At 41.5% G+C, this 7,508-nt stretch overlaps 1 pseudogene; it reads left to right on the top strand.

Annotated features, from left to right (window-relative positions):
* The first annotated feature begins 1,641 nt into the window (after positions 1–1,641).
* Positions 1,642–6,804, top strand: LOC115662298 (disease resistance protein L6-like; annotated as a pseudogene).
* Positions 6,805–7,508: the final 704 nt, after the last annotated feature.

Below are 7,508 nucleotides of genomic sequence, written 5' to 3'. Positions count from 1 at the left end.
GTGATTGGCGTACGGGTGATAATGTGTGCCACGTATGTCCCGTGATTATTACATATTGAACTATCTAACCTGCAGGGGTCGAGAATTGTATGATTATGGTTGTGTTATGATTTTAAATGTTTCTTTCCTGGTCGAGATTGCATGCTAGCCTAGCCTAGGTTTGGGGTTGAACTCACTGAGATTCGTCTCACCGGTTGTGTAAACCGAAACATTTTCGACCCCCAGCCGTAGGATGCCGAGGAAAGCGCCTCTTTTGGTATACCGCAATTCATCCGGCGGTCATCTAGTGTGCACCCTTGTGGGGACGGACTGCAGCCATGGTCGAGGAAGCGAGGAGCCGGAAGTGTTTTCATTGACCCCTTTGACGAGTGGCTGCCGATCGTGTGTTTCCTCTGCCGTTGTCTAAATGAATTATGTAAAAAGTTTTCTTTGGTACTACTAGTATACATACTTTCAGAGGTGTTGTTTGCTTGATTGTGCTACCTTGGCCTCATGTATTTTATTGTCGTGGTATATATATATTTATATACGTGCTTCCGCTTGTGCATGATCTCTGTTTGGGGTTTGGGTCGGCGACGCTTCCCGGGACGCCGCACCGCAATCGATCAAGGTAGGGATGTTAGCGCTTCGTAGGGTACGGGGCGTGACAGTAAGGAACTTTTGTGGATGCAAAAATTCTTACAAGAGTTGGGCTTGAAGCAAGAGAATACCGTTCTATATTGTGATAGCATGAGTGCTATCTATCTTAGCAAAAATCCGATGTTGCATTCAAGATCGAAGTATATCGATGTGAAGTATCATTGGGTCCAAGAAAAATTGGAAGAAAAGCTCTTTCTACTTGAGAAAGTCCATACCAACGACAATGAATCCGACATGATGATCAAAGTCTTGCCCGTGGTGAAACTTGACTCTTGTAGAAGCAAAGCGGGCATGATGAATCTTCCTACATGAGGTGGAGGGAGAGATTTGTTGATTGGGTCCACCTTATGTGGGGCCCAGCCAGTACAAAAAAAAAAGCAACAAAAAGAACAAAAAGAAAAGGGGTAGCTTCGTGCGGTCATGGGAGCCCACAAAGAAGAGAGAGAGAGAAAAAGGCAGAGAGCACCGAGAGCGAGAGAACAGGGGAGAAGGAAAGGGGCGCATCTTCGCGGTCCCGATTCGAGGGCCAAACGTTGTCGGAATTGGCTCAAATTTTAGTATGTTGTTCGTGAGACCGAGGGCTACGAGTTGATCGGTTTCGTTCGTTGAGAATCTCCTCCGAACTCTTCAATCACGGTTAGGGTTTCTCTCCTTTCTTTTGTGTAAATCCACCTTTGTGGTGATGGAATAATGTTGAAATGTTGATGTTGTACCTCTAGTGTGTGACTAGAGAGGAAACTAGTGTGTATCCTACTATTCTTGGTGATTAGTGGAAGTTTATGTGTGGGGCGGTCCGTGGTTTTTCCCTCATTGGGTTTCCACGTTAAATCTCGGTGTTGTTGCATTTGTTTCCTTATTATTGCGTGGTTATATTGCTGGAATATCATTGGTTGTTGTTGGAATTAAGTCGATTTCGGTCGGTTTAGTTTTGGGGGAGATATTGATCCTGGATTGATTGAGTTCTTGGTGAATCATTGCCCGCGGTTCTCCCCAACAATATTGAGAGCCCAAGCTCAGATCCAAGCACACCCAAAAAGCAAACTTTCCTTGGAGAACGAGAGGATTTGATAAAAGATCCTACAATGGAGAGAGGGACGAATTCATGGGAGTCATCCGGACCTCCATTCGAGGTTTTTCTAAGTTTTCGAGGAGAAGACACTCGTCATACATTCACCGATTTTCTTTACCGTGACATGTCTCGTGTCGGGATCCTCGTCTTTAGGGACAGTGAATCCCTTCATGTCGGTGAAGAAATTGGTGGTAAACTTCTGCAAGCAATTGAGAATTCCAAGATCTACATTCCTATATTCTCCATGAATTATAGTTCAAGTCGCTGGTGCCTCCGAGAGCTCGCATACATGGTCGAGTGCACATCGAAATCGAATGGGAACAAAGAGATTCTGCCCATTTTCTTGGACGTGGAACCTGCCGATGTCAAGCTGAATACAGAGTTGTACAGACAAACTCTTTCAAAGCACCAGAAGACGCCGTGCAGTGAAGCATGGTCATGGGAAAAGGCTCTCATTAAGGTGGGCAAGATAAAGGGATGGAACTGGAACAAAGATGAAAGGTAAATGTCCTAGAACTTTTCTAATTGTCATCTGTAGATTTCCTTTTCCTCTCTATTCCGTGTAATTGCGGTATTGCTGGTGAAAACATAGTTTATTCTATTATTAGTGTTTCATTCTTTTCATTGTTCTCCCATTTTCTAAATATCTTTTATTTTCACGGTAATTAAGGATAAAAGACAGATTTTCTTCAAAAATTGAAATACAAATATATTTTAATCACGTAAAATTCATATATATTGCACATGCTAATGACAAAATTAATAGAATAGCTGTAACAAAATAAAAGTGCAGAAAATATAGCGTAACAGTTTAAGGTTCTTGAGTAAATGTGTACTACTGGAAATTTAAGAGGATTTTGTGTAGTTTCCTCCGATATCTTTCATCCCCATTTATATGGCAGTGCGATTTTTAACTTTCGATTTCATAAGCATTGAAGAAAAATAGAGAAGTATAAGGGCCAGTGTATATGTAAGGAATATTAGAATGAAACGATTACTTAAAAAAGTGAAAAGCTCTGTTCTCTCATGAATATCGGCACTGTCGCGGTGATCGCTCCTAGCAGCTCCAGCCAGCCACCACAGCAGCTCTCCATCAGTCGCCGCCACTTCTTCGTCACTAGCCCGACACCAAGCCACCAGAAGCCGCCGCCGAGCCATCCGGCCCCCACCCTTTCTTTCTCTCACTCACTGGCAGGTTGGATTCGGGCTCGGGATGTCGGGTCTCTGATGTCACCGAGCTCATATCCGGCGTTGCCGAGCTTGGGCTACCCCAAATCTGGTGTCAGCGAAGGCCCGCAAAGCCATCCCTAGTGGTCGCAAGGCCACGACCCACGGGACTTGAAGGATTGAGGCAAGGCTGAGATGGGCGGGTCGACGGGGCGCGACGGGCGACGGCACTGGAACATGACGGTGATGGCCTGGGAAGGTGAGACGTCAATGGCGGCGTGGTAGTGGTAGGGGCTGACGGTGATGGTGACTGAAATTGGGGGAGCGGAGACAGATTGGGAAAACTGCGGATTGTTAGAGCGTCTGGATTATTTTGCGTAATTTCTGCAAATTGTAAGGGCAATTGAGTCACTTAGGGAGTAGTTTTGCAATATAAAATATATTCTTAACATGGTTGTTATGTTGTTGCAGCCAAGCAGATTTGATAAAATCTGTAATTGAAACTGTGTTGGATAAGCTGAATGTCGGATATAAAAAGATTGTGTCTGAAGATCTAGTTGGAGTTGATGATCGTGTAGAAGCTATAATCGAAAAGTTGGATGTGGGATCTGATAGCGTGCAATTTCTCGGAATCCACGGAATGGGCGGGATTGGCAAGACAACACTTGCCAAGGTCATCTTCAACCGACTGTCTTCTCACTTCAAAGACTGCAATTTCCTTTCTGATGTCCGAGAGTTGTCACAACGGCATGGTCCGGTATATTTGCAAAAAGAGTTGCTGTCCAAGTTCCTTGATTCATGTTCTATCCTCGATCGAATTCATGACGTGGATGATGGGATCAAGATGATTAAGAGAGTTCTTGGCAATAGAAAAGTTCTCATTGTTTTGGATGACGTGGATGAGAAAGAGCAACTCGAAAGTCTAGCGAAAGAAGATGATTGGTTCGGTTCCGGTAGTAGGATTATCATAACTACTAGGGACCAAAGTGTCCTAAGGATTGAGGGAGAAGCAACAAGTGAAGGCCCAACAAAAAAGTCTGCAAAAGTTTCGGATTACGAAGTAGAAGAAATGGAATTTGGTCATGCTCTTAAGCTTTTCAGTAGGCATGCCTTTAGAAGAGACTTTCCGCCAGATCAATATGTCTCCCTTTCAAAAGAAGTTGTCTCCACTTTGGGAATGCTTCCTTTTGCCCTTGAGGTTACAGGTTCATCCCTTAACAATGAACCCCAAGAATTCTGGGAAGCCACATTAAAGAAGCTAAAGGATGCTCCTCCCAATAAAGTCCAAAGTAAATTGATGATATCTTATGATAAGTTAGATAATGAACAAAAGCAAGTGTTTTTGGATATAGCTTGTTTTTTTGTTAATAAGGATAAAACATATCCTTTCTACATGTGGGATGCCTGTGGATACCACCCACAGGTTGCCATTAAGGTCCTCTTTCTCAAGTCCTTGATAAAAATTAAAGATGACGACACTTTTTGGATGCATGACCAATTGCGGGACCTTGGAAGGAAAATTGTCCATGAAGAGAACTTTGATAATCCTTGCAAGCGCAGCCGAGTGTGGAATCACACGGGAGCCCAGAGAATTTTGACGCAGAAAAAGGTATAGAAAGGGAACAACAATTTATTTTCCTGTGATTTTGTTGTAGATTATTCTTGCAAAAGGAAAAGTTAATTGCTATTAGCGCTTGAAATTGTTTGCTTTTGACCTTCACATGTGGACTTCCTGCTGTTTCCGTTGTCAGGGAAGTAGTAAAATAGTAGCACTGTCACTTGGATATTGTCAAGACATTATTCTAAAGCGTGACGAATTTGCCGGTTTACAAAACCTAAGGTTCTTTCAAGGGAATGGGGTGTCCCTTGTTGGAGACTTCAATAATCTTCTCTCCCGTTTAAGATGGCTTTCTTGCCAATTTAGCCGTCCCGACTTTGAGACAATAAACTTTCATCCGATTGATCTAGTCGTTCTTGACCTTTCATACAGCAGTATTTCAGAGGAAAGGATTTGTTGGATCAGAGTATGTTATGAGTCCCACTCTTTGTATTCGTAAATCATTTCTTTTCATTTTTTTTTGTAGGTCGTTACTGAACAAGTATTCTATCAAATTATTTTGCAGGCGGCAAGGAAACTAAAAGTACTAGATCTCAGCTACTGCAGAAACTTAACGAGAACACCTGATTTATCTACGTTGGTGTCCTTGGAGAGATTGATTCTTCGAAAGTGTGGCAACTTAATTGAAATTAACCCATCCATTGGTAATTTAAAGCTCCTAACTGTTTTGAACTTGGATGGATGTGATTCTCTTCGAGAGTTGCCTAAAGAAATAGGATGTCTACAAGCTTTGACAGAGATTGTCATGCCTCCTATGCCAAGTGAATTCGAACTTCCGCAGACATTTGGTAATCTAAAGTCATTGTTGACCTTTGATTTATCAAGAATGGGGATTGGCAAACTCCCATGCTCGATCGGAGGGATGGTGAAACTTAGGCGGTTGAATTTATCCATGTGTCAGAATATAATGGATCTTCCAGACTCGATTTAGGAATTAAAATCATTAATCGAGCTGGATTTGTCAAGTACTGGTATTAGTTACCTACCCGATTCGATCGGCAATCTTAAGCAACTGACAATACTTAGGATGAGAGACATAGTGTTGATAACAAAATTACCAAGTGCAGTCTGGCTATTGGAGAAGCTTGAAGTGTTAGACGCTAATGAATGTTGGAGCTTGACTGGCGAAATTCCTGAAGATATTGGGAGACTGTCCTGTTTGAGGATCTTAGACTTGTTACGGACTGAAATATCTGGATTACCCACCACTGTGAGTCGCCTCTCTAATCTCCAGGAACTGAAGTTCTGTGGACGTTATGGGCATAGACATATATCGGAGCTTCCCCCAAGTTTGACTTGTCTGATATGGAGCATTGATCTTCCCACTAGCATCGGTACCCTATCTCAGCTCCAAACACTAACATTGGAAGCTCAAAACGTGCGATTCCTCCCCCGGCTCCCATCTAGTTTAAGAGAGTTACGACTTCGGTTTCTGAAGACCACTCAATCGCCTGATTTTTCCAATTTGAAAAACTTGTCAACCTTGGAATTCCATAGTTGTTCAATACCGGAATTCTCCGGAATAATTGATGCGGAGTTGGAGAAACTCAATATGGAGGGTTGCACGTTTACAGGACTGGACAAACTGTTTGAGTTGGAAATGAAGAGATTGACATCTTTAACGTTGCGTTGGTGTGAGTTCCCCCCAAAAGTTATGGATCTGTCGCGTATGAAGAATCTGCAAGAGGTATATCTGTATTCTTGCAAGTTGTTAGTCGAGATTCGTGGCCTTGAAGAATTGGGATCCCTTTCCACCCTCGGTGTCTTGTATTGCGATTCGATTGAGAGGATGTCAGACTTATCGAAATTGGGAAAGCTACGGAAGCTCGCAGTAGTAGAATGCCCGAAGCTAAGAAGCATGGAAGGTCTAAAGCACTTGGAATCTTTAAAGTATTTGTGGATTCGCAATTGCAGGTCGTTGGAGAGTTTGGCTGACACCTCAAATCTGGATTTAGATTGTTTGAATATTGTCCGTTGCGAGCGGTTGCCCGACCGTCGCAATTATTGTAAAAGTCGTTGGGGGTGCCCTTGTAGCTTTTACGGTTATAGATTTCCAACCAGATGAAAGTCTGGCAAGAGTATTATGAGGATACCCGTATGTTGCGTCGGTAAGGGAGTGAGAATAGGACTTGGTTACTGTGCTTAGTGTAGCCATTTTGTTTGTTTGTTTTTCTTTTTTTTTAGTAGAAGATGGTTTCCTCCTGGACAAATATTGGTAATAAAGCTAAGAATGTGAATAAGGCAAGCTCATATGATGCCAAAACTTTGTCCAATTTTGATCAGCTTTTGAACAAAGTACTTAGTTTATTTATTGCTGTCCATGGTTTTTTTTTTTTTTAAATTCCTTCTTTTGTTCTTATTATATATGAGTTTCCCATTTATGACCTATCTTGGGCATAATGATAGATTCTGGTTTATTATGATGAGTCATTTTTATCGACATGTTTTGCATTACGTGCCCACATATCGTATTGGAATTCATTTTATGAATAATCACGTTTCATAATGAAACAAAATATAGATCAGTATAAATACAAGAAGTTGTTCAATGTATCATAATAAGATAGTTAAACAAAGTTAGTTTCCAGACAGGGATGGTTCTCTCCTCATCGCTCCCTATTCATATATTTCTTGATTTTTCCATTTTCTTTTTGGCCAAGAGTGAGTTTGCTTCCTTCGAAAAGAAAGGCAACACTTCAAGATTCCATTATGATTAAAGATCAAAGATTTTAAAAAAAATTTGGAAACGATGATATATGTTTATAATCAAATGAAAGTGCTATCACTTTCCCAATATTTTTTTACTGGAATATCAACTTTGTCTAATAAACTTTTTTATAATCACCTACCCGTGAAAGATGATATGCTTCGCTATCGTTGAAGCTTCCTGTGATTCCAAAGTTGTAGCTCAAATTTCAATTATATCAATAACTAGAACAAGTATACTTATTTGATGAGAAAGCACCATGTAGAAGTAGCAAAAGCTTAATTTAATTATGTTGTGGAAATCAGTCG

The sequence above is a fragment of the Syzygium oleosum genome, unplaced genomic scaffold (genome assembly GCF_021117445.2).
Source record: "Syzygium oleosum isolate NSW1041296 unplaced genomic scaffold, Sole_v2.1 Sole_v2.03, whole genome shotgun sequence".
Classification (NCBI taxonomy): domain Eukaryota; kingdom Viridiplantae; phylum Streptophyta; class Magnoliopsida; order Myrtales; family Myrtaceae; genus Syzygium; species Syzygium oleosum.
This window is presented reverse-complemented; position numbering and strand designations above follow the sequence as displayed.